Source organism: Pristiophorus japonicus, chromosome 1 (genome assembly GCF_044704955.1).
Source record: "Pristiophorus japonicus isolate sPriJap1 chromosome 1, sPriJap1.hap1, whole genome shotgun sequence".
Classification (NCBI taxonomy): Eukaryota; Metazoa; Chordata; class Chondrichthyes; family Pristiophoridae; genus Pristiophorus; species Pristiophorus japonicus.
The window spans coordinates 245,720,552-245,746,725 of NC_091977.1; the positions used below are offsets into that span (position 1 = coordinate 245,720,552).

Sequence of the window (26,174 nt, forward strand, 5' to 3'; positions counted from 1 at the left end):
TCTCCAGGGCGTGATAGTCTGCATCCCAGAATATTAAGGAAGTGGCCCTAGAAATAGTGGATGCATTGATGGTCATTTTCCAACATTCCATGAACTCTGGATCAGTTCCTATGGACGGGAGGGTAGCTAACGCAACGCCCCTTTTAAAAAAAGGAGGGAGAGAAAAAATGGGTAATTATAGATTGGTTAGCCTGACATCAGTGGTGGGGAAAATGTTGGAATCAATTTAAAGATGAAATAGCAGCGCATTTGGAAAGCAGTGACAGAATCGGTCCAAGTCAGCATGGATTTATGAAAGGGAAATCATGCTTGACAAATCTTCTATAATTTTTTGAGGATGTAACAAATAGAGTGGACAAGGGAGAACCAGTGGATGTGGTGTATTTGGATTTCAAAAGTCTTTTGACAAGGTTCCACACAAGAGATTAGTGTGCAAAATTAAAGCACATGGTCTTGGGCGTAATGTATTGACGTGGATAGAGAACTGGTTGGCAGACAGGAAGCAGAGATTTGGGATAAACGAGTCCTTTTCAGAATGGCAGTCAGTGACTAGTTGGGTGCCGCAGGGTTCAGTGCTGGGACCCCAGCTATTTACAATATACATCAATGATTTAGATGAAGGAATTGAGTGTAATATCTCCAAGTTTGCAGATGACACTAAGCTGGGTGATGGTGTGAGCTGTGAGGAGGATGCTAAGAGGCTGCAGGGTGAATTGGACAGGTTAGGTGAGTGGGCAAATGCATGGCAGATGCAGTATAATGTGGATAAATGTGAGGTTATCCACTTTGGTGGCAAAAACACAAAGGCAGAATATTATCTGAATGGCGACAGATTAGGAAAAGGGGAGGGACAATGAGACCTGGGTGTCATGGTACATCAGTCATTGAAAGTTGGCATGCAGGTACAGCAGGCAGTGAAGAAGGCAAATGGCATGTTGGCCTTCATAGCAAGGAGATTTGAGTATAGGAGCAGGGCCTTGGTGAGGCCTCACCTGGAATATTGTGTTCAGTTTTGGTCTCCTAATCTGAGGAAGGATGTTCTTGCTATTGAGGGAGTGCAGCGAAGGTTCACCAGGCTGATTCCCGGGATGGCAGGACTGACATATGAGGAGAGACTGGATCGACTGGGCCTGTATTCACTGGAGTTTAGAAGAATGAGAGGGGATCTCATAGAAATGTATAAAATTCTGACGGGACTGGACAGGTTAGAGGCAGGAAGAATGTTCCCAATGTTGGGGAAATCCAGAACCAGGGGACACAGTCTAAGGATAAGGGATAAGCCATTTAGGACTGAGATGAGGAGAAACTTCACTCAGAGAATTGTTAACCTGTGGAATTCTCGACCGCAGAAAGTTGTTGAGGCCAGTTCGTTACATATATTCAAGAGAGAGTTAGATATGGCCCTTACGGCTAAAGGGATCAAGGGGTATGGAGAGAAAGCAGGAAAGGGGTACTGAGGTGAATGATCAGCCATGATCTTATTGAATGGTGGTGCAGGCTCGAAGGGCCGAATGGCCTACTCCTGCACCTATTTTCTATGTTTCAATGTTTCTATTTTCTCATTTATAATAATAGGAGATTTGTAAATTACGAATCTCGTATTACTATGAGAAAAACCCCAAACTGCACAAACAGATGCATAATACACTAATAGAAATTAAAGTTGTTATAAATGTTTTTTAAAGAAAAAAAATTGCCGATTTAAAAAAAAAGTTAGGGTTCGGGTTTAAAATAACATTACCTGAGTGGGCAGGGTTTTAACATAAATATGTTTATAAAAATTTGATTTTATCATATTTTGATATGTTTTTTAAATCTTACGCCTATAAAAGTAGGCTGTGCGCCTGCTTCTATCAGGTGCAAGAGTTTTGAGGATATTTGCCGGGCAAGATATGCGTAAATCCCGCAATTGACAGATCGGAAAAGCCGTTTTTCAGTGCATGCGCATTGCGCTGAAAACTCGCTCTTCCAATGCCTTCCCGGGTCCGTAGAAACTTCGTACGGGCCGGGGACATCGGAATTTCCACGCCATTAACTTTCATTTCAATTAATTTTAATTACGTGAGGTGTGTTTTTAAATTTTTATTACATGTGTTTATGTCTTTGCTATTAATGAGAAAAAAACGCCAATGAGAATTCGTAGATACGGAGTTCACATTGATATTAATGAGAAAGCTGTGGAATACAGTACCTGATTTGCTGAGCAGTCGAGGACAGGAGCGTGCTTCACAGCACGGGAAGAGGCCTCCACACCAGAATCCCACGCTCCTCCACGACCACCAGGTAAATTCATAGAAATGTTTCAGGTCGGAGGCAATTGTCCGCAGGAAGCCTCCGACCGCAATTTCAGCCCCATTGTTTACACCATTGGGACGAAGATCTCTGGGGACTAAAGGCCTTCTTGCAGGTGTATTTGGAGATATCTTTCAGGCCTGATGTACCAGCTGGCTTTCAACTCTCCTCCCACCTCAATTCTGGGAGCAGATCATTGCCAAAGGGACACTTCAGCGGCACGAACCTAGAATAGCAGGTTTAGGTCAGGTCGAATGCATGAGGAGGCAGGGGAGGAATATTCAGGACATGATGTCCTGAGTTAATGTCAATCGAACTGAGACCCGTGGGTTGTAAAAAGTAAAGACCACTTATTGGGAAGAATTGGAGGTGCAGTATCTTAACAGTTTGGGGTACATGTTACAATTTAGCACTCTGGCCCAGAGCTGTGTATGATGAGAGCACAGATTAGCTATTTAATCAGACATGGAGGTCACATACACAATTTACAGTCTGCACAATTTTCCATCTGTCAAAAATCACAAAATCATTAAAATGACCCCTTACATCTCCTTTTTACTTCCATCGGGATCCCTTTTTCAAAGATAAACAATAAAGAAAAAAAGTATTGAAAAACTTGCATTCTATAGTGCCTTTCATGATCTCAGAATGTCCCAAAGCATTTTACAGCCAATGAAGTACTTTTGGAGTGCAGTCACTATTGTAATGTAGGAAACTCAGCCACCAATTTGCAAACAGCAAGCTCCCACAAACAGCAATGAGATAAATGACCAGATAATCTGTTTTTTTTAGTGATGTTGGTTGAGGAATAAATATTGCCCAAGACATAGGGCAGAACTCCCCTGCTCTTCTTCAAATAGTGCTGTGGGATCTTTTACATCTGCCTGAGAGGACTGGCAGGATCTCGGTTTAATGTTACATCTGAAAGACAGCACCTCAGACAGTGCGGCACTCCCTCAGTACTGCCCTGGGAGAGTCAGCCTAGATCATGTGTTCAAATCACTGGAGTGGATCTCGAACCCATGACCTTCTGATCTCCCCCTTGATTGTTTCTTAAGTTTTGCTTGGTAGAAACATAGAAACATAGAAAATAGGTGCAGAAGTAGGCCATTCGGCCCTTCGGGCCTGCACCACCATTCAATGAGTTCATGGCTGAACATGCAACTTCAGTACCCCATTCCTGCTTTCTCGCCATACCCCTTGATCCCCCTAGTAGTAAGGACTATAGAAACATAGAAACGTAATGGTGGCAACTGTACTCTTTGAAAAGATGCAGCCTTGCAACTCATTGCATTATTTTACATGTAATCTGCTGTCAAATATCTATTATTCTCTGCATTACAGGGTGGTGTTTAGTATGGGTGTAGCTGAGTTCAGATATGTCAGACATCAGGCCTTCTTTGACTCTTTCCCAAACAAAAATCATACCAATTAAATAAAGCGACAGAATATTTTCTGAAATATCCTGTCTTCTGCACCTCAGGGGCCTCTCATAGTTGTTTTATATGTCCATTGATATCTTGTCTTCCTGCATTTTTGTGCTTGATGTCAAGTCAGAGTTTCCTGCCTTTTTTGTGTCATAACAAGGCACCTAAGCCCTTTTACAAATATAAGAACACTGCTCATGTACCTCTGTGACATTTCCGAACATCTGCCTTATCTGCACTTCTCTCAGACTGGAGTAATACTGTCAAATTAACGCCAATTAGCATCAAATTACAAGTAAGGCAAAAAAGAGGAAAAGGATCTTCTGCCAATTCTTGTTAACACAAGCAAACTGCTAATTCCTAGAGTTTGTTCTTCATTTTATTTCATTTCAGTCACTTCTCTTTAATCTTTGGCGCATCTGTCAGTGTGGCAGACTTCTGACAGGCTCAAACATCACACAGCTAACACCGTATTTATTGCGGCTGTCAATTAAACGGAATGCCGAGGGACTGATATATCTGTGCGCCCATTTTCTTCATTCTGATAAGGCAATTATTTTACCTGGAATGCAGCCTTTGAATTCACAGGGCAGATGGACTTCATCCTCAAGTATCTAGGGAGTTGGTGTAGTCTCTTGCCAAAGTCAGACATTTTTTTTTAAAGAGTTCATCCATTAGCCAGCACTGTTGTTCCCTGCTCACTTTTCGTTTCATTTCAGGAGGCTGTGCTAAACCAAACAGTGCATCGCTCGAGGGTTATTTTTCACTCACTTCTAAAACATCATCAAAATATTTGTACAACATATCTGCTCAATGTTGTCCTGTTGTCCGGGGCTGAGCTACAAATCAATGGTCTCCTCATTTACCATCTAAGTGATTAGCGGGAATGATAGAAGAGATTAGGAGCAGGTGGTTGGACTCTTCTGTTGAGGGTGGCTTTTCTCAGCACTGTGAATACAGTCATGAGTCATTTTCATTAGGTGTCTTTAAGCCATAAACAAACATCTCATAATTATTGAACACAGCATCACAAAGTCGTGACTGAAGCAATTAATCAAAAAAACAACAAACCGGTACCCCAACTGTACTTAAAAAGCAATTTTCATTGGTTCTAGAGTTCAGCTGGGGCAGCAAGATTAAATGTTAGCACTTTTTGTGGCCCCCTTACAATGGTGCGGACGTCACCTCTTTCTGCTGAGAACCCACCCCAGATACACCATCTTCAGCCAAGCTTTCTGGCCTTGTGCCGAAGGCAAGTGACCCAGGTGTGCCCCCCATGGAGCAGGTGCCTGCCAGTGGACATAATACTTAAGCACTTCGAGATGGTCCTCAGCTTTGGTAGAACTGGAATTGATCATGGCAGTATAAGTGGATGGCCCTTGAGTTTGGCATTGGGAACCTGACTGCAACCCACCGAGAACGCGCCTATTTCCAGTTGAACCATGGTGGGTTTAAGGGCAGCGATTAACCCGCTCTGGAGAGGCTTGTCCATGAATGATTACAATACACAAATGAGGCTCCATGCCTCAGATTTTGGAATTAACGCCCACTGCACAGGTTTCTCAGGGCTCGGAAAACCCGACAGCTAAAAGGAGGCGGAAGCTGCCAGATTCAGCAGGTTTTCCAGCACTGCTTGTGGGCCAGAAGGAGCAGGATTGTCTCTCCCCCCACCCCCCCCCCCCGGCCCCTCTAGTAAACATGCCACAATCTCATTCCCCTCCGTGTGCCATCTCATCTCTCCCCCCATTCTGCGATCTTTTAATTCTCTGTCCCCTCCGCAATCAGCCGACTCCATCACAATCTGTATCTCTCTCTCCCCCCCCGCGATCCGATCTCACTCCCTCCCTCTTCTCCACCGCACTCCGAGACTGCCCCACCATGTTCCAATCTTCTCGATTGCCAAGGTCCTTCCCCCAGCATGTCAATCAGGCTGGCTGCCGGGCGGGAAATGGAGGAAAACATCGGCAGGACCTCTGCCTTCCTGATATTTCCAGTGTTGCCCGGCTGATGACATGCGCCCCTTGGTTGCCCTGCTGTTAGGTATTACCTCAGGTAACATTCATTAAAGAAAAAGTTTTACATTTTTATGAATTAAAAGACTATTCATGACAAAATGGTTAATTTTATCATCAGAGTCATTTACAAGAAAAATTCCACACATAAACCTTCTGGGATTTTCCACTTAATAGCAAATGATTAATGTTTCACTCACGTGATTTATATTTTCAATTTTATAACTACACTCACGAAACCAGCAGCTCACATCACCCTCAATCTTCCCATGAGTTTCCAGAAATTGCTACGTTTGCACATTAATTACTAATTAAACTCGCTGTAGAAAGTTAAGGCTGGTACTTAACAGCGTTAGAACGCTTTTAATGATGAGATCTACAATTCTTCATTGCCACCCAACCTCTCCGGCCCAGAAAGAGAATAATGGAAACTGTGGAGTCTCATTCCTGCAGGTAATAACTTCTTCTAGATATTTTCAAAGTAAAAAAAAATTATATTAAATTTTCCTCTTGATTTTCCTTTCTGTCTCTTTTTACTCTATCTTTTAATCCAGTCTTTCTTTCTCTCCCTCTTTATTTCTATTTCTGTACCTGATTTGTAGGGTTGCCAACTCTGGTTGATCACATGACCCTCCCGCCCCGCATTCAACTGCCTGCAGTCCTGCCATTGGTCGTCTACACTCACGATGTCCTGCCTTCCCACATCAATTGGAAAGCAAATAGGTTCTTCATTACCCAATTGAATGATTCTTAACGATTCGTCAAAGAGCCATTTTTCCCATATCCAATGTTTTTACAATACAATTGACAAAAATATTCAAAGAAAATTAAAATAAATTTACTGACGTGATGATTTTTCTCATGGGTTCCTCGCACAGTGTCTTTAATTTCTGGAGACTCCAGGGCAATCCTTGAAGGTTTGCAAGTCAACTCATTTGACTCTAATTCATTCTATTCCCTTCTCCATTGTTCCTGTCTTGTCATTCACCTCCTCCAAACTACGATCTCCTGTGTTGTGGATGTGGCTTTGGAACACATTTCTGTGATATTAAATCTGCATTTTAATTTGCAGAAGAAATGGAAGCCTATGGGAAGTGAAGTTTGCAACTAGTGAGTAAACACAAACACTTCTGCCTGAAATAAACGGAGCATCTAAGAAGCTTTAATCGGTAAATGTGAAATTGATGCTAATACAAATGGCGAATGGTTAGCGCTTTTTGGCCGATATAAGTGACTGCCCATTTTGATTGTGGACGTTTTAAGTGGTGGGGACTGTGGGGCTAGAACCTCCACTTTGTGCTTATCGCCCAAAAATGGGCGTTATTTCTGATGTGGGCGGTTAAAAAGGGTTTTCAGATCGCTGGATTCTCGTCCATTCTCAAAACACCTAGTTTCCCTTTTTGAAAATGCGCGTTACCACAAGAGATATCAAATGGGCGGTAGCGTTAAATTTTTTTACCCTTCTGCTGTAAAGTGTGGCCGTCCTTAGCAGTGGCATGGCAATACTCGATTCCCGCGATTCAGGAGGTCAAGAGTCATCATGACATGCACAGAAGAGGAGACAGAGAGAGAGAGAGGGACTGAAAGCGTGTATGGCTGTGGTGTGTGCTTGTCTGGCTGTTGTGGGAGGCACGATGGAGATTCACCAGTAGCAAAAAAGCCTACTATGCACCAAAAACATAGTTGGCACTGAGTTTTTGTCCAACAAATAAGATATAACATGGAAGAGATGGTGGAGGCCCTGGAGCTGGTAGCCAGGAACACTGGTGGCAGAGGGCTCCCAGTGGTCTTGGAGTGTCGCACTGCACCCCAAGGTGCCGCACCCCCATTGCCAACCACACATGAGAACCAGCAGCAACATCTTGCTTCTGGCTTGGAGCACGTTCCCACCTCGAGACCGTCCTCTCCCGTATCGTCCAAGTGCGCTTCGGCTGTCACCCTCCCCCCCCGTCCCCCCAAATGAAGCATCGCCTGAGGACCTCCTTGGCCAGGCAGCTTGGAGGCAGGAGAAGAAGGGGAAGGGGTAGAGATGGGAGGAGAAGCGGGGGTGGCGGGGACGGGACGGGACGAAAGGAAAGTGAGGTGCATGGCCGCAGGAGTTGTCTTGGGCGTATTTTTATGCGGGGGCGGGAGGGAAGGGTTGATTTGTACAGAAATACTGATGATTTCAGACTAATGTCCGGTTTAAATGTTTTTAATTTAACAAAACCTTGTAGCGCATTGGCTCAGATAGCTGCACCATTACACACTAGTGATTCCTTAACATCAAAAGGTATAGTCACACTTAACTTCAATCAACTTAAAGTTTAATTGTCACCAAGGTGATGCCCACCATTGAAGTATCACCTGCACACCCAGCAGTATGTCAGCCTTGTAAATAACATCAACATTCTTTCAGGCAAAGCAATCATTGATGAGCTCCTGACGTAAGACTCTTGTAGCTATCATGCCACTATGGGCCCTTTCATGCAGTCTACTGGGGGGCGGGGGCATGGCTTCAGCATAAGCTTGATTGTCTGGGTTGATGTCAGCATCCGCCTCCTCGTCCTCCTCTTCCTCTCTCTGGTGAGGTGGGCTGTCAGACTCATCAGGCAATTCTTGTACCCTCCTGATAGCTAAATTGTGCAGCATGGAGAACACCACCACGAATTGAGCCACCTGCTTAGGGTGGCATTGGAGCTCGCCTCCTGTGTGGTCCAGGCATCTAAAATGCTGCTTCAGCACTCCAATAGTTTTCTCCACAATATTGCGAGTTGCTCTGTGGCTCTCGTTGTATCGCCTCTCGGCTTCGGTATGGGTGTCACACAGCGGGGTCATCAGCCAGGTGGTGAGGCCATATCCTTTGTCACTAAGCATCCAGCATTGGCCTTGTGGCTAATTGTTTATCAAGTCAGCCAAGTCAGATACAGTGCTCTCACGCAGGATGTGAGCATCATGGATGCTGCCCGAAAATTGAGCATTCACTGCCATTATAATTTGCTGGTGGTCGACAACCAGTTTGACATTCAGGGAGTGGAATTCCTTGCAGACCCTGAAAACCTCAGCATCCTGAAAAGGTGCCCACATTACAATGTGCGTACAATCTACTGCTCCCTGCACCTTGGGGAAGTTTGCAATTCTGGAGAATCCTAGTGCCCTCTCACTCTGTGCCTCCCTGGTCATAGGGAAGCTGATCAAGTCCCTCCTACGTGTGTACAGGGTTTCATTGACCTGTCTAATGCAGTGATATGTGGCATGCTGAGAAAGTCAGCAAATGTCTCCAGCTGTGGCCTGAAAAGAACCCGAGGCATAGAACGACAATGCCATGTTGTCTTTGACCTCGACGGACAGTGCAGTACTGATGGTGCTGGCAGGCTGCAGATCTGCCCTTGTCAGCTGGCATACCTCAGTGATAATCTCTTTATGGAAGCGCAGTATGCAAAGGCAGGTGGTGTCAAGCAAGTCGAGGTAAGGATGCTTCTCCTTGTACTTGCGGGGGGTGTAACGTCTGGTCCTTCTCATCTGTCTGTTATGTTTTACATTGGGCACATAATGCAGTGCAGCGTTTCTTTGGCGATGTCGAGTCTGCTGCATGTAATTGGTCACCAAGAAAGGGCGAGAAAGGACAGGTCCCATTGCAGTAGCTCTCTGTTTTCCACCGATTGGTCACAAACAAGGAATGTCCCGATGAAGACACCTCTTCAATTCCCATCGGTCACAGTAAGGTCAAGATGTTTTTACCGATGTTCACATCAACTCCAACCACCTACAGAGTACATCCGAACTCCGCCGAGGTTGAAGCACAGCAGCCTTTTGAAGAACGCGACATGTGATCTAGAACATGGCATCCATAATATTGTGATTAGTTTCGGTTAGTTCCACTTTTGCTGGGCGTTTTTTTAGGCGAGCAATATTGTGGGCACTATGTGTGCGAGGTGGTGAAATTGATGCAGGGCGATCTCATGGCCGCTAATTTCGGTAAATATTCTCTTTATGACAAAAAAAAGTGGGCGGGCATTAATATTGAATCTCGGCGTTAAATCCACGTGGAAAGTAATGCTGTGCGCTATTATGGCTGTTGAATTTGCCCATTCTGCTGATTCCGCCCCAAAAAAGTGGGCGGGCATTAAAAAAATTTCTGCCGTTAAACACATGGGGTATGTAACTCTGGGCAATAAGTTTCTGAAATATGCCCATCAGATTCCATTTTGTGCCAAAATGGATGAGATATGGGCTTTATATGTAATTTCAATGGTAAAATAGGTGTTAAGTGGGCGTTAAGCATGCAAAAAAAAGTGGAGGTTCTAGCCCATGATCTGTTAAGTTAGTCATGTTGATTGTTTTGCATTGAGTCAATGGATAATTTAGCCAATCAAACACCACTTCCATTCACGAAACAGGTTTAAAACCCCAAGCAAACAGCAAGCAAAGACATCCAATCAATTTATTCATGTCAAATCATTGGATATTAATTGAGACGAGTCCCACCAGTCTGCACTTGTTCCCATCTGTGATATGCAAGTGCAAATGTAAATATGTTGACATTTGGAAGGGCAGAGACAGTGTCTAGCCTTCGTGTCACCTTGCAAGTGTTCATGAGCAAGCTTTGTGGTTCTGTGGGAAGTCCAGTGGGAACAAACAAAAATACTGGAACTGAGCATGCGCAACTACTTCTGATTCGTTAGCAGCAATCATGTCCGTTAAAAAAATGTTTTCTCATTTTGCCTCTGGTTTACAATTGGAAAATTAAGATACTCATATCTTGCAAATCTTCCTCAGTCTTTGAAATGTTTGGGAGCTTCTGCTTCTGTGAGCTATTGATGTCGAAGAGTGTATGGCTCGGCAAATATTCAGCCCGTACATGTAACGTACTCCTGCACCTCGCAGGGCTTATACATGCATTAGTTTATTGAGCAGACCTCGGAAAGATCAACTGTGCTGACATCTGGTCCTGTTGTTATTGTGTTGGGGAAAAAACAGGAGGAAGCACTTCAAAAACACATTTACTTTTTAAGGGTAGAACTGTTACAATGTAGGCAAATGTGGCAGCCAATTTGCTCACATCAAGGTGCCACAAATAGCAAATGGGATCAATGATGAGTTAATCTGTCTTTGGTGATGTGGATTGAGGGAAAAATATTGGCCAGGACAAGAGAACTCCCACCTGAGAGAGAAGATGGGGCCTCAGTTTAACACCAGTACTGGGGTAACATAGAAACATAAAAACATAGTAAATAGGTGCAGGGGCAGCCCATTCGGCCCTTCGAGCCTGCACCACCATTCAATATGATCATGGCTGATCATGCAACTTCAGTACCCCACTCCTGCCTTCTCTCCATATCCCCTGATCCCTTTAGCCGTAAGGGCCACATCTAACTCACTTTTGAATATATCCAACGAACTAGACTCACAAATTTTCTATGGTAGAGAATTCCACAGGTTCACAATTCCCTGGGTGAAAAAGGTTCTCCTTATCTCAGTCCTTTATGGCTTACGCCTTATTCTTAGACGGTCATCCGTGGTTCTGGACTTCCCCAACATCGGGAACATTCTTCCTGCATCTAACCTGTCTAGTCCTGTCAGAGTTTTACATGCTTCTATGAGATCCCCTCTCATTCTTCTAAATTTCAGTGAATATAAGCCTAGTCGATCCAGTCTTTCTTCATATGTCAGTCCTACCATCCCGGGAATCAGTCTGGTGAACCTTCGCTGCACTCCCTCAATAGCAAGAATGTCCTTCCTCATATTAGGAGACCAAAACTGCACACAATACTCAAGGTGTGGTCTCACCAAGGCCCTGTACAACTGCAGCAAGACCTCCCTGCTCCTATACTCAAATCATCTCGCTATGAAGGCCAACATGTCATTTGCTTTCTTAACTGCCTGCCGTACCTGCATGCCTACTTTCAATGACTGATGTACCATGACTCCCAGGTCTCGTTGCACCTCCCCTTTTGCTAATCTGTCACCATTCAGATAATAATCTGCATTCCTGTTTTTGCCACCAAAGTGGATAACCTCACATTTATCCACATTATACTGCATCAGCCATGCATTTGGTCACTCACCTAACCTGTCCAAGTCACCCTGTAGCCTCTTAGCATCCTCCTCACAGCTCACACCACCACCCAGCTTAGTGTCATCTGCAAACTTGGAGATATTACATTCAATTCCTTTGTTTAAATCGTTAATATATATTGTAAATTGCTGGGGTCCCAGCACTGAACCTTGGGTACCCCACTAGTCACTGCCTGCCATTCTGAAAAGGACCCGTTTATTCCCACTCTTTGCTTCCTGTCTGCCAATCAGTTCTCTATCCACGTCAATACATTACCCCCAATCCCCCGTGTCTTAATTTTGCACAACAATCTCTTGTGTGGGACCTTGTCAAAAGCATTTTGAAAGTCCAAATGCACCACATCCACTGGTTCTCCCTTATCCACTCTACTAGTTACATCCTCACAAAATTCTAGAAGATTTGTCAAGCATGATTTCCTTTTCATAAATGCATGCTGACTTGGACCGATCCTGTCACTGCTTTCCAAATGCGCTGCTATTACATCTTTAATAATTGATTCCAGCATTTTCGCCACTACTGATGTCAGGCTAACCGATCTATAATTCCCTGTTTTCTCTCTCCCTCCTTTTTTAAATGTGGGGTTACATTAGCTACCCTCCAATCCATAGGAACTGATCCAGAGTCCATGGAATGTTGGAAAATGACCACCAATGCATCTACTATTTCCAGGGCCTTCAATCCCATCAATTTCCCGAACACCATTTCCATACTAATAAGGATTTCCCTCAGTTTCCTAGTTCCTCCTTCTCGCTAGACCTTCGGTCCCCTAGTATTTTCGGGAGGCTATTTGTGTCTTCCTTAGTGAAGACAGAACCAAAGTATTTGTTCAATTGGTCTGCCATTTCCTTGTTCCCCATTTTGAATTCACCTGATTCTGACTACATTAGTCTTCACTAATCTTTTTCTCATCACATATCTATAGAAGCTTTTGCAGTCAGTTTTTATGTTCCCTGCAAGTTTACTCTTGTACTCTATTTCCCCGCTCCTAATTAAATCCTTAGTCCTCCTCTGCTGAATTCTAAATTTCTTCCAGTCCTCAGGTTTGCTGTTTTTTTTGGCCAATTTATATGCCTCTTCCTAATTTCCCTTGTTAGCCACGGTTGAGCCACCTTCCCCGTTTTATTTTTACGCCTAACAGGGATGTACAATTGTTGTAGTTCATCCATGTGATCTTTAAATGTCTGCCATTGCCTATCTACTGTCAACCCTTTAACTATCATTCGCCAGTCTATCATAGCCAATTCACATACCATCGAAGTTACCTTTCTTTAAGTTCAGGACTCTAGTCTCTGAATTAACTATGTCACTCTCCATCTTAATGAAGAATTCTACCATATTATGGTCACTCTTCCCCAAGGGGCCTCGCGCGACAAGATTGCTAATTAATCGTCTCTCATTACACAACACCCAGTCTAGGATGGCCTGCTCTCTAGTTGGATCCTCGACATATTGGTCTAGAAAACCATCCCTTATAAATTCTCGGAAATCCTCCTCCGCAGTATTGCTACAAGTTTGGTTCGCCTAATCTATATGTAGATTAAAGTCACCCATGATAACTGCTGTACCATTATTGCATCCATCCCTAATTTCCTATTTGATGCCATCCCCAACTCACCACTACTGTTTGGTGGTCTGTACACAACTCCCACTAGCGTTTTCTGCCCTTTGGTGTTTCGCAGCTCTAACCATATAGATTCCACATCATCCAAGCTAATGTCCTTCCTTACTATTGCGTTAATCGTCTCTTTAACCAGTAACGCTACCCCACCTCCTTTTCCTTTCTGTCTATCCTTCCTGAATATTGAATACCCCTGGATGTTGAGTTCCCAGCCTTGATCATCCTGGAGCCATATCTCCGTAATCCTAATTACATCATATCCGTTAACAGCTATCTGCGCAGTTAATTCACCCACATTATTACGAATGCCCCTCGCATTGAGACTCAGCCTTCTGGCTTGTATTTTTAGCACTCTTTTCCTTTTAGAATTATGTTGTAATGTGGCCCTTTTTGATTTTTGCCCTTGATTTCGCTGCCCTCCACTTTTACTTTTCTCCTTCCTATCTTTTGCTTCTGCCCCATTTTTACTTCCCTCTGCCTCCCTGCATAGATTCCCATCCCCCTGCCATATTAGTTTAAACCCTCCCCAACAGCACTAGCAAACACTCCGCCTAGAACATCGGTTCCAGTACTGCCCAGGTGCAGACCGTCTGGTTTGTACTGGTCCCACCTCCCCCAGAACCAGTTCCAATGTCCCGGGAATTTGAATCCCTCCCACTTGCACCATTCCTCAAGCCACATATTCAACTGAACTATCCTTCTATTCCTACTCTGACTAGCACGTGGCACTGGTAGCAATCCTGAGATTACTACCTTTGAGGTCCTACTTTTTAATTTAAATCCTCGCTCCCTAAATTCAGCCTGTAGGAGCTCATCCCATTTTTTACCTATATCGTTGGTACCTATATGCACCATGACAGCTGGCTGTTTACCATCCCCTTCCAGAATGCTCTGCAGCCACTCTGAAACATCCTTGACCCTTGCACCAGGGAGGCAACATATTATCCTGTCTCGTTTGCGGCTGAAGAAACGCCTATCTATTCCCCTTACAATAGAATCCCCTACCACTATAGCTCTCCCACTCTTTTTCCTGCCTTACTGTGCAGCAGAGTCACCCCTGGTGCCATGAACTTGGCTGCTGCTGCCTTCCCCTGATGAGCCACCTCCCTCAACAGTATCCAAAATGGTATATCTGTTTTGGAGGGAGGTGACTGCAGGGGACCCCTGCACTACCTTCCTTCCCTTGCTCTTCCTGGTGGTCACTCATTCCCTATCTGCCTGTGTGACCTTTACCTGTAGTGTGACCAACTCACTAAACCTGCTATCTGCAATGTCCTCAGCATCGCGGATGCTCCAGAGTGAATCCATGCACAGCTCCAGTGCCACAATGTGGTCTGACAGGAGCTGTAGCTGGACACACTTCCTGCACACATAGTAGCCAGTGTCCCTGACTTCCCACAGAGCACAGGAGGAGCATAACATGGCTCTGGGCTGTCCTGCCATGATTTAACCCTTAGATTAACTTAATTTTGCAACAATGCCAAAGGTTTCCTATTGATAAGAAAAAAAAAAGAAAAAGAAAAAATACTCACTAATCAACCAGCCAATCACTTACCCGCTTGGCTGTGACATCACACTTCGATTTCTTTTTACTTCTATTTTGCCTTTTGACCCAGTTGTGTACATACCCTGTACACTTAATGTACAGTTGCATAAGGCCACTGAATGTATTTTCACACTGTATACGTTATGCCTGTACCACCAAAGAGTGCAACTGGTGGAGACCGAGGGGTCACTTGTACACTGCAGGTAACCAAGTATAAAAAGGACCTCACCTTACTGTACACTCATTCAGGAACTGCAATAAATCGACTAAGGTCACCACAGTTCCAGTGCAATACCTTACCTCATAGAGTCATTACTAGAGTGCTTCCAGACACAATATCTGGCGACGAGATTATTAATTTCCACACGAAAAATGGCTAACCTTGGCAACTTTCAACAATTCGTTGATGGAGAAGATTGGGATGCCTTTGTGAAAAGGCTTGAACACTTTTTCATCGTGAACTACCTGGCTGGAGACACACCGACCTCACTGGCTGATAAGCGCAGAGCCATCCTGCTCAGCAGTTGTGGATCCACCGTTTATGGCTTGGCCAGGGACTTGCTAGCCCCAGAGAAGATGACAACCAAAACGTACGGGGAGTTCGTAATGATGATAGAGGAACAGCTCAAACCTAAAGAGAGCATCCTCACAGCCAGACACCGGTTCTACATAAACCGGCGGCACGAAGGCCAGTGGCACAAGACTTAGGGGGAAGTGATGTTGTGTATGTATATAATAAGTATATAACCTGTACACTTAATGTACCATTATATAAGACCACTGAATGTATCTTCACACTGTATACACTATGCCTGTACCACCAGAAGGTACAACTGGTGGAGACCTAGGGTTACCTGTACACCGCAGGTAACCAGGTATAAAAGGGAGCTCACCTTACTGTACCGTCATTCAGGAGCTGCAATAAATGGACTAAGGTCATAACAGTTCAAGTGCAATATCTTAGCTCGTGGAGTAGTTACTAGAGTGCTTACAGACACAATAGACCCTGCACCAGCTAGCTGCTCTTCTGACTGCCACTGACATTCTATAGGTCTCGAGCCTTCCGCTCCTGCTAGCTGCTCCCGACTGCTGCTCGTCAGACATGACCTTCCCTTAACAAATCCGTGCTGACAGTCCTTGATTAATCAGTGTCTTTCTAAATGAATATTTATCCTGTCTTTCAGGATTTTTTCCAATAATTTTCCCACCACTGAGGGAAGGCTGACTGGCCTGTAATTACTTTGTCTATCCCTCTCTCCCTTCTTAAACAAAGGTACCACATTAGCAGTCCTCCAGTCCTCTGGCACCACACCTGAAGCCAGACCTTGAATTGTACCACACCTTAAATTGCAGGGCCTCCAGCCAATAGGTGACGAAATGGTTCCAGATGATCTCACCCTGTTCCATCAATCCAGTGGGGGTTTACATAGAAAAAAGCAGAGACCATGGAGAGTACTAACCCAGGGAAGCTAAGAAGATCTATTAGAAAAGTAGCCTTTTTTCACTATATTTTTCTACTCCCCTCTGTAATTTGAATCTTCAAATGTATTTCTGAGTTTCCTGTGGATTAAAATCGTTTATTATTCAGCTGACACACAGGTTGCAACTTCGGCAACTCTTACCTCATATAAGTTTCTCTTCTGCCTGTTCCTTCACTCCTCAATCTTGATTTGAGCCCGTGAGGATTATACTGATGTTTGCCTTAAGAATGCAAATGAACAATTGATACCGTAGATCAGCTTTTATGACTGAATCAAATGATATAAGTCAGAGATGTGACAGCTGAGTTGAAATGGCTCCCGTGCATTGAATAAATGAGGCAGCAGGCTACAACATTTTCAAGCATGCAACAACCATTTTGGCTAAGTTGAATGGACAGCTTTGAGTGTTAGTATGCTGCATGACTCTATTTTGTGGAGTTTGAAGTCTATTTGTATAATTTTGAAGTATGAGCAAAGTATTAAAGTACAAATTAAATATTTGATCTGTTTGCTGGGGTTTTTGAAACCACTTGCAGCAAAATTATGGTCCGTGGTGTGGGGGTGGTGCGGGGGAGTGGGGGGGGGGCAGGGTGGAGCAGCACTGAGGAAATTCTTGGCCTAAGCGTTCAGAACGGTTTATATTTAATTGTCTATTATAGTTAAAGCATTCCAGCTTACTTGTCCTGATTGGAATATCTTCACACATCTCTCCTTCCTCTCTTCACACATTCTCACTTCTTCCAGTTCTGCTTTTCTATGCTATCACCACACTTTCACTGCCCACTTTCAACAAACAGGGCCTGCGGGTTGAAAGTTGGGTTTTCCTGGGTGGACAGCGTGTACATTGAGATCGGCAGTGGGTAGTAGGAGAAACAGGGAGTGGCGTAGACAGGTGAAGAATGGACTGCAGAGATCAAAGCATAGGCCAGAGAACAGTGACTTCACATTTTATCAGGTTTAATTAAAACCATAATTAACATGCTGACAATAAATATGTTGGTACAACTGAATTATCCTCTATATTATATGTCAGGTACACAATTACTCCAAAGTTAAACATTTCTCTTAAAAATAAATCCTTAATATAATACAGATATCTGCCAAGCCCTCATTATTAAACATAATATGCAAGTAAAATCACTACACATGTTATTATTAACATAATTTCCTGAACATTTTATTGATAGAACATTATTATTTAAGATAATATCAGAATACAGCAATTGTGACATGATCCTGCACCTATTTTCTATGTTTTTTCTATGATCCTCATAGATATAATTCACTTCCTATGAAAGGAATATTGTTAATAATGATATGCCTACAATTTCAATAATAAAATGTGAAATTAAGTTCTCTGGAGATAATTGATGCAACTGGAATGTTAATACATTATATTTGAAAATAATGTTTGATATTGAAGTCGAACTTTATATAAAAAATATAATTTGACAACATAAAACTGCAAATCTCATTACAATATATACAATTATCATCAAATTTAATAAAATACAACATTTACTTGCATTTATATTGTACCTTTAACATAAAATATTAACAAAGCACTTCACAGAAACATAATCAGATTAAAAAATCAATATTGAGCCAAAGGAAATATTAGGAAGGATAACTAAGGTTGGTCAAAGAGGTTTGTTTTAAGGCAATTCTTAAAGGAGGAGAGGCAGTGTAGAGCAGCGAGGTTCAAGGAATACAAATTATACAATTATTTAATTCATGGCTGCAAAATATAAAGTGGAACAGTCTATACTAGAGAAACAAGGAACTATGGTTTGGGATATTAGCAGACAGCTGATAAACAGGTTCATATGGCATTCTTCTAACTACTGTGCAGATGTTACCCCATTGAAAAAAAAGTGAGGTCTGTGTTAAAATAGTGGAGAGGAATGTTACACAAACATGGTAAGCCCCCAAATTTCCTTGAAGAAGGATCCTGTCAGACTCCCCCCTGAACGTGAATGGGAACCCACTGGAAAACAGCAGGGAGCCAGCGGCACGAGATTCTGAGAGCTAGACTTTCCAATTCACATTGCCCATATATCGGCCATATATCGCCCAAAATGGCCAGCTATTGCCCATTTGAGCAAAAAGTGGAAACTCAGGCTGGAACATTGCTGGAAAATTAAGCCCCCAAGTTTCAGCTCACATCGCCGAGCTAATCGCTGAGGTGATCGCCCGCACATCGGCGAGTGGAACTTTTGACATATCGTCGACACGTCGCCGGGCTGATCGTTCACCAAGAACATCGCTGGATAATAATTGCTTTTCCCGGGCCTTCCTCACCGAACTGGGCACTACGGACACCATTTTGAATTTTGGAGGAAGGGAGGAGGAAGCTAAAAAAACTCGAGCTTAGATATTGTGAGTTATTTAAGGGTCTTTTACAGATAGATCCACTCACATTTATACTTATATTTAATTATACTAATAATAGCTTAGTAAAGTAGGAATTTTTTGACTAAAAAGTGCATTTATAGCATATGAACTTAATTATTGATAGTGATGGGGCCTATGCTTTCTCTGCCATTACTCGTAACTGCTCACACGCTGGTTTCTGAAAAGATCAATCGAAGAGGTGGCAGAGTAATGTGGAGACAGAGGAGACAGAAGATATGGCGAGCGTACAGCCAATGAAGGTACAAGGAAAAGCAATCTTACCTCAACTTGTCTGAAAAAGCATGTCTTCGGAGGCTGCGCTTCCAGAAGGAGGTCATCGATGAGATTTGCCAGCTCATCAAGGGGGATCTGCACCTTCCAGCACCATCAAAATTGCACTGCACGTTGAGGTAAAGGTTACTGTGGCACTATCCTTCTATGCGTCTAGATCCTTTCAGACTTCAGCTGGCGACATCTGTGGTATCTTTCAGCACGCCATACACTGCTGCATTTGGCAGGTGACTGAAGCCCTTTACTCTCGCAGGATGGACTTTATAAACTTCTCTATGACCAGGGAGGCACAGACCAGGAGAGCTTTGGGTTTCTCGTGAATAGCAAACTTCCCCAAGGTGCAGGGAGCAATAGACTGCATGCACATTGCCCTGAAAGCCCCTTTACAGAACGCAGATATGTTTCGTAACAGAAAGGGATTCCACTCCCTGAATGAGCAGCTTGTTGTCGACCACAACCAAATTATTATGGCAGTAAATGCTACATTTCCTGGCAGCATCCATGGTGCTCACATCATGCGTGAGAGTGCTATCCCTGACCTGTTTGTCAATCAGCCAGAAGATCACGGTTGGATGCTGAGGGATAAAGGACATAGCCTTGCCAGCTGGCTGATGACCTCCCTGCATAATCCTGTCACTGAAGCCAAGAAACGTTACAACGAAAGCCACATAGCTACACGCAACATTGTCAAAAACACAATTGGAGTCCTAAAGCAGGGCTTCAATGTGTGGACCACTCTGGTGGCAGCCTACAATACCATCCTGACCAGATCGCTGAGTTTATTGTGGTGTGTCGCATGTTGCATTATATAGCTATAAGGAGAGGACAACAAATGCCAGATGGGGCTGCAGGTCCACCTCCTGAAGGAGGGGAGATGAAAGAGCCAGACGGTGAGGAGCAAGAGGGGTGGAGGAGGCTGATGAGGACCTCGGAGAGGACAATCAGCCTGGAGATTTAGCAATGGCCCCACCACTCCCCCCCACCCCCAGAAGACCAGTATCCTGTGGGAGTTACGCGGCTGCAAAGCTGTTGCTTCATCAGCTCATAAATGAACGCTTTGCATGAACTTACATTGGGGACAGTCACATTTACAGTTACAGTTACGGTTAAACAAAAGTTGCATTTGCATTGAGTTACGTTGAGTTACGTTTTAGCTTTGCCTGCGCTGGCCTGGGCTGTCCATTATTGTACAACATTTGCATGAATGCTTAACTTAACTAAACTTATGTTATTATGGGCTAGAATCTCCACTTTTGTGCTTATTACCCAAAAATGGGCATTATTCCCGGCGTGGGCAGTAAAAAAGGGTTTTCAGATCGCCAGCTTCTCGGCCATTCTCAAAGCACCTAACTCCATTTTTGAAAATGGGCGTTACTGCGAGTGATATGAAATGGACAATAGCGTAACATTTTTTTGACCTTCTGCCGTAAAGTATGGCCGTCCTAAGCAACAGCAGGGCAATGCTCGATTCCCGTGATTCAAGAGGTCAAGGGTCATCATGACATGCGCAGAAAAGAAGACAAAGAGAAAGAAAGAGCTTGGAGGTCCTGAAGGCGTGTCTGAGTGTGGTGTGGCTGCATTGGGAGGAAGGAGGGAGACTTTAGAGCTTCACAGCAAGTAGGTAAACAAAAATTAGTTGTTACCAGCCACATATTTTTCCAAATTTGGCCTATAATGGAAAGAGAGGAGGAGGCATCACAGCACGCTATGCAGACTGACACTGGAGAGAGCAGTGAGGTGGGAGAGGAGCACATTGGACGGTGCAAAAGAGCCAGGAGGTTCTCGGACAAGGCAAATGCCTCCCTCCTGCAGGAGGTCGAGTCACGCTGGGGTGATTTGACACAGGGAGGGCATGGGAAGTCCCTCCAAAGGCCTACCAGAAGATATGGGCCGAGATAGCAGAGGTCGTCTCGACGGCGACCAATGAGGTTTGTGAGGGCAACCAATACCACAAAATATGGGACAACCTTGTGTGATCTGCAAGAGTAAGTATTAAATTGATTTACATGTACTTAGGTATTTATATAATCAGATGTGAGGTCTTTTACTTTTACCGGGAATGTTTTACTCAAAGCCTGCGGACACGGTGTACGTTTTTAGGTAAAGAATGATCATTTTCATTTATGTGTCGGTTATGTGTTGTATCAGTCTCTGTGACAGTACCTAGCAATGACATCATGCAATGATCTTATGCCATGTCGTCCTGTCACGTTTTACAGAAGAAGCTATCGATGATGACGTCCATGCAGAGGCGAACGGGTGGGGGGCCACCAGTCCCCAGCTACATCATTGACATGGAGAAGTGAGTGCTCGCACTCGTGGGGAAGCACCCCCGGACAGCCATGGACGCATCTGCAGACCCTGAAGTCATGCCACGTAAGTAAAGCTTACACCATCGCGTGATGTGAAGTCAATAGATGCCACACCCACTCATATCCAAACAATCATATATGATAGCTGATTTCTAACATTGCCCGAGAAATAATGATGGCCTAATGAAAATCATTGCAGTTCAAATGTCTTGATGGTCATGAAATGTGATGTCTGTGATGAGTTTGACAGCATTGGTACTTTTGTCGTGCATATGCTGTGTGTAGCGCTGGACTTACCTTGTGACCCTAGCACCCCCTTCTCCTCTAATAACCTCATTTGTGTTTTGCAGCTCAGCCAGCAGTGCGTCTCAAGGCAAGACCACAGAGGCCAGAAGATGGGGGCGCGAGGCCCGACTCTCCAGACAATCCAACATCTGGTGCTAAGGAGCTCCGATTCTCACCCATCAATCCGCTGGGTCTGTTCTCTACGGATGAGAGCGCGGACTTCGAAGAACCTGCATCGCCACACTCCAGAAGCCATTCCAGCCTAAGGCCATCTAGTGGTCCTATGCTCATTCCCGCCTCCACTCTGGAGGTATCGGGCCCAAGCACCTTGCCATAGAGCACCCCATTTGTCCCCAGGACGGCGCCGAGCCCACGGACGTTTCGTGGACATGGCAGGTCTGTTCCACGAGCGCCACATGAGAGCTGAGAGATGGTACAGTTGTCCAGGAGGACTGTAGACATTGGTGACTAGCTCATCGAAGCATTAGGCGGCATATCCCAACAGCTGGCCACCATGACCGTGTACATTCCGCGGACGGCAGAGACCCTGGAGGCGATAGCCATGAACACTGCTGGCACAGGCCTCCCAGTGGTCCCGGGCGCGGCACTCCACCCCTGGGTTTCACACCACCACTGTGAACGACAGATGAGAGCAAGGTCCAAGATCCTACTTCTGCATCAGAGAATGTTGCCCCCTCAGCACCCCCCGCTTCCGTACCCGTGCAACGACCGCATCTGCCTTCATCCCCCCCAATGAGGCACCGACTGAGGAGCTCCTCGCCGTGGCGAGGAGGGAAAGGGGTGTGGTGGGGAGAAGTAGAGGAGGGGGGAAGAAAAGTGAGGTGCATGTCCGCAGGTGATGGCTGTGTTATATCTCCATCTGGGTATATGCAATTTGTTGCAATGTATGGGGGCTGGGGACCCCGTTCCTGCTTTGCCTTTGTATTCTGTGTTGCTGAACATGTTGAACATTTGATTGATGTCAATGGTGGAAAAAGTGGGGTGTGGGCAGGGGTTGTGTGTTATTGCCTGTAATACTTATGATTTCAGACCAATGTTGATATAAAATTTTTGTTATTGAACATAACCTTGTTGCGCATTGTCTCAGCTAGCTGCACTGTTACACACTGGTGATTCCTTAACATGAAAGGGTTAAATACAACTTAACATCAATCAACGTAAACTTTAACTGACACCAAGTTATGGGCACCATTGATGTCTGAGCTGCACACACACAGCACTGTGTCAGCGTTGTCACTCACATCAATGCTCTTTCAGGCAAATTGTTCAGATCTCAGCTCTCACGTAAGAGTTTTGCAGCTATGTAGCCACCACAGGTCCTTTCCTGCGGTCTGGAGGGGGTTGTGGGCATGGTTGCATAGCTAGCCTGATTGTCTGGCCCGAGGTCAACGTCCAGCTCCTTGTCATCCTCTTCATTTCTCTCCTGAGGTGGAGCCTCGGTGCCTTTTGGCAATTGTTGGCCCTTCATGATAGCCAGGTTGTGCAGCATCGAGCACACGACCACGAATTTACCTACTTGCTCAGGTGTAAAAATAAAAGTGTTTATTAATTGATTCTGTGTAAGTACAAATGTTGAAGGTGTAGATTATACAAAAAAGCTTGTTTGTGTTGAAACAGAATGGAAGCCCACAGGTTGCCAGCATGAGCTGAGTTTTGAAACAAAAGAAACAAAATGAAAGCTCCCACAGGTTGCCACATGTGTTTTGTGTATTAGAAAGGCATTTAATCTAATCAAGAGATGGCTGAGCCAGGCCAGACAGCCACATATGTGAGGAGAGCCAATGGGGAACTGCCCTGGAACCAAGGTCCAATCCTGAGGCTTTCTGAGGAACAATGGCTTTGAGAGGTATAAAGAACTCAGCCAAAGACTTTTCTGTCTCTCTCTTGGACACACGGCACGAGATATCCCTGAAGACCAGCTAAAACAGCAAGTCGTGTGTCCAAACCAGCCAGCAAAAGAGACGTAATGTATATCACTTGTTATTATAACCTCATTGTAGCTCTGTTATAACATAATTGACAACTGTTGGTAATGTGCGTGAGTGTGTCTTTTTAAGATAACTGATCACTGCTGCTAATGTGCATGTGTGTATGTTTTCAATAAATCCTTCCAATTGTTTTGAGTGAATTGTCCCACTGTCAAATATAAGCCCAGAGAGATTCAGAAATCTTACAAAATTGGTGGAGAATGTGGGCAACTGGCGAGACAGCTTTTTGATGATTTTTTTGAACAATTGAAAATCTCAGGAGTTGCGATTCTAACCTGTGTTGCGATTATAATCGAAGCAATTAAACGGATCGGGAGTTGCGACTTAGGGGAGCAGTCGTCTCGATAGTTGTAACTGTTTACGTAGGGTGGGTTGTAACTGTTTAAGTGGGGACCCACCAGTAGTTATATTTAAAAGATGCAGGGTGAAGGGATTGGTCATGGACAGAAAGCCAACAATAAAAAGTAATGTTGAGCTAGTTTATCAGGAGAGGTTGTCCAAAAAGCTCCCGATACAAGAAGCAGAAGAGTTAAGGGCACAGGCACAGCACGAGGGTAGACCTGCTTCATTTGGGGAGATGGAGAGAATTATACAGGAGAGGCTAGATAGGGGAGAGCTGAGATCAAAACGGGCAAACAGTCTTGTGGCGTTTAACGCTTTTTATTGTGCCAGGAGAGATGAGGAATTAATGAGGCAAAACGCCAAAGTGATACAAGATTTGAAAGAATTGAAAGTAAAAGAGATTCAGTTAAAAGAAAGAGAGATTGAAGGTATAAAACAGCAAAAGGAAGAAGGCCTCTAACTTGCGAAGCAGTTAAAAGAGAGAGAAATACAGCATTTAAGTCAAGAAATTGGCCAATTAAACCACAGGATTAAGCAACTAGAAAGAGAGGCTGAACAGGCAGCTTCACTGCTACAGCAACAAAGCCTCTCAAACTTAAATGTCACTGCAGCCGTTGTTGAAGCAAATGAAAACAAATTAGAAATAAAAAAATATAAATTGGACAACTTGAGGCTCCAGCAAGCGATCGAAGATGTTAGAGCTGCATTAAGAGAAGTTATTAAGAAGCCACATAGGGAAGCAGACCACTCCCGGTGCCAACTAGAAATAGCAAGACTAAAAAGTAAGTTAGGGGAGCAGCAGGCCCTGGTTTTCGCAGTAACACGGGGAGCCATAACAGAGACAGCAGAAGGGGAAAAGGGGGAAACAAATTGGGAAGAGGAAGGAAGTCAGTATAATCTCCAGGAGAGTGGTGTAGAATGAGATATCTTGGAGACATAAGAGCCAATCGTAGCCGTAGTAACCACTTCATCACGACGTAATGCACACAGCAACATCACCAGTAACCATACCGGCTGACGCCACGGCGTATAGCCATGAGTTGGGGTCCATTTAATGATGGGGATGACCCACTGGATGTTAATAGGAGGTGGGCAGATTTCACCACATCCACTGGTTCTCCCTTGTCCACTCTACTAGTTACATCCTCAAAAAATTCCAGAAGATTTGTCAGGCATGATTTCCCTTTCATACATCCATGCTGACTTGGACCGATCCTGTCACTGCTTTCCAAATGCGCTGCTATTTCATCTTTAATAATTGATTCCAACATTTTCACCACTACTGATGTCAGGCTAACCAAGAGCAGTCTTGTTCTCACTCAACACCCACCCATGCATACATTCCAGCAGGGGTCAATAGATAGCGATCAAGATTGGCAGATCAAGCTGATTTTCCCTCCCTTATTCAGGAGCATTGAGGCAATTGTATCACCGAGACTGCAGGCAAAGCTAACTCTGCACAGGAACTGAACCTGTACCTCTTTGGTCTGTATAGCTTATCAATTTTATCAATTGATCCATTGGGGAGCTCATCCTGCCTTTCTCTTCCAGTACAGATTGAGCTGCTTGCATTTCCAGAATTTTCTGTTTCCGTTTCAAATTGCCAGCAGTCATAGTTTGCCCCTAACTTAGGGCTCAATTTTCCCCAATGCCGTTTTTTGGCATATTGCAAGAGTTACGCCAGTTGTTTTTGGCCCCGACTACTCCACAAAAATAACGAGCAAGTTTCCCCATTCTATTTTTTTTTAATTGGTGTCACACAGCCTGTCGTTTAGCTTGGGGGGTGAAGCCTAATGTCTGCTCCGAAAAACCGATGGCCCCCACTTCTGTGCGTGCGTGGGGAAAAAAAGACGTATTTGATGTGATTGCTATGGGCGCTTGTGCCCAATACAGCTCCGGATTTGCATTCAGCCATTTTTAAAGAGCCAGTTGTGTGTGAGAACTTTAATTCTCATTGGAAAAATCGGAGCTGCAATACAAGATGCAACGCGGCTCAAGGACCAAGAATTTCTCACAGGATGAAGTGGAGGCACTGGTTACTGTAATGAAGGCCAGATGGCATGAGCTGGACACCAGCAGAGGTCACATAAAAGTTTCACCAAAAGAA

At 44.3% G+C, this 26,174-nt stretch overlaps 1 long non-coding RNA gene across 4 annotated transcripts in view; it reads right to left on the minus strand.

Moving 5' to 3' along the window:
- Positions 1–26,174, minus strand: part of LOC139269398 (uncharacterized) — a 291,142-nt gene that overhangs the window by 38,052 nt on the left and 226,916 nt on the right. Inside the window, exons 4-5 of one of the 4 annotated variants that reach the window (XR_011594295.1) lie at positions 6,578–6,816; positions 4,282–4,442 (exon numbers count right to left, since the gene is read on the minus strand). This is a non-coding gene — a long non-coding RNA (uncharacterized lncRNA). Of the gene's footprint in view, positions 1–4,281; positions 4,668–6,577; positions 6,817–26,174 lie in introns of all 4 variants that reach the window. The other 3 variants (XR_011594290.1, XR_011594284.1, XR_011594298.1) reach the window with 3 other exon arrangements.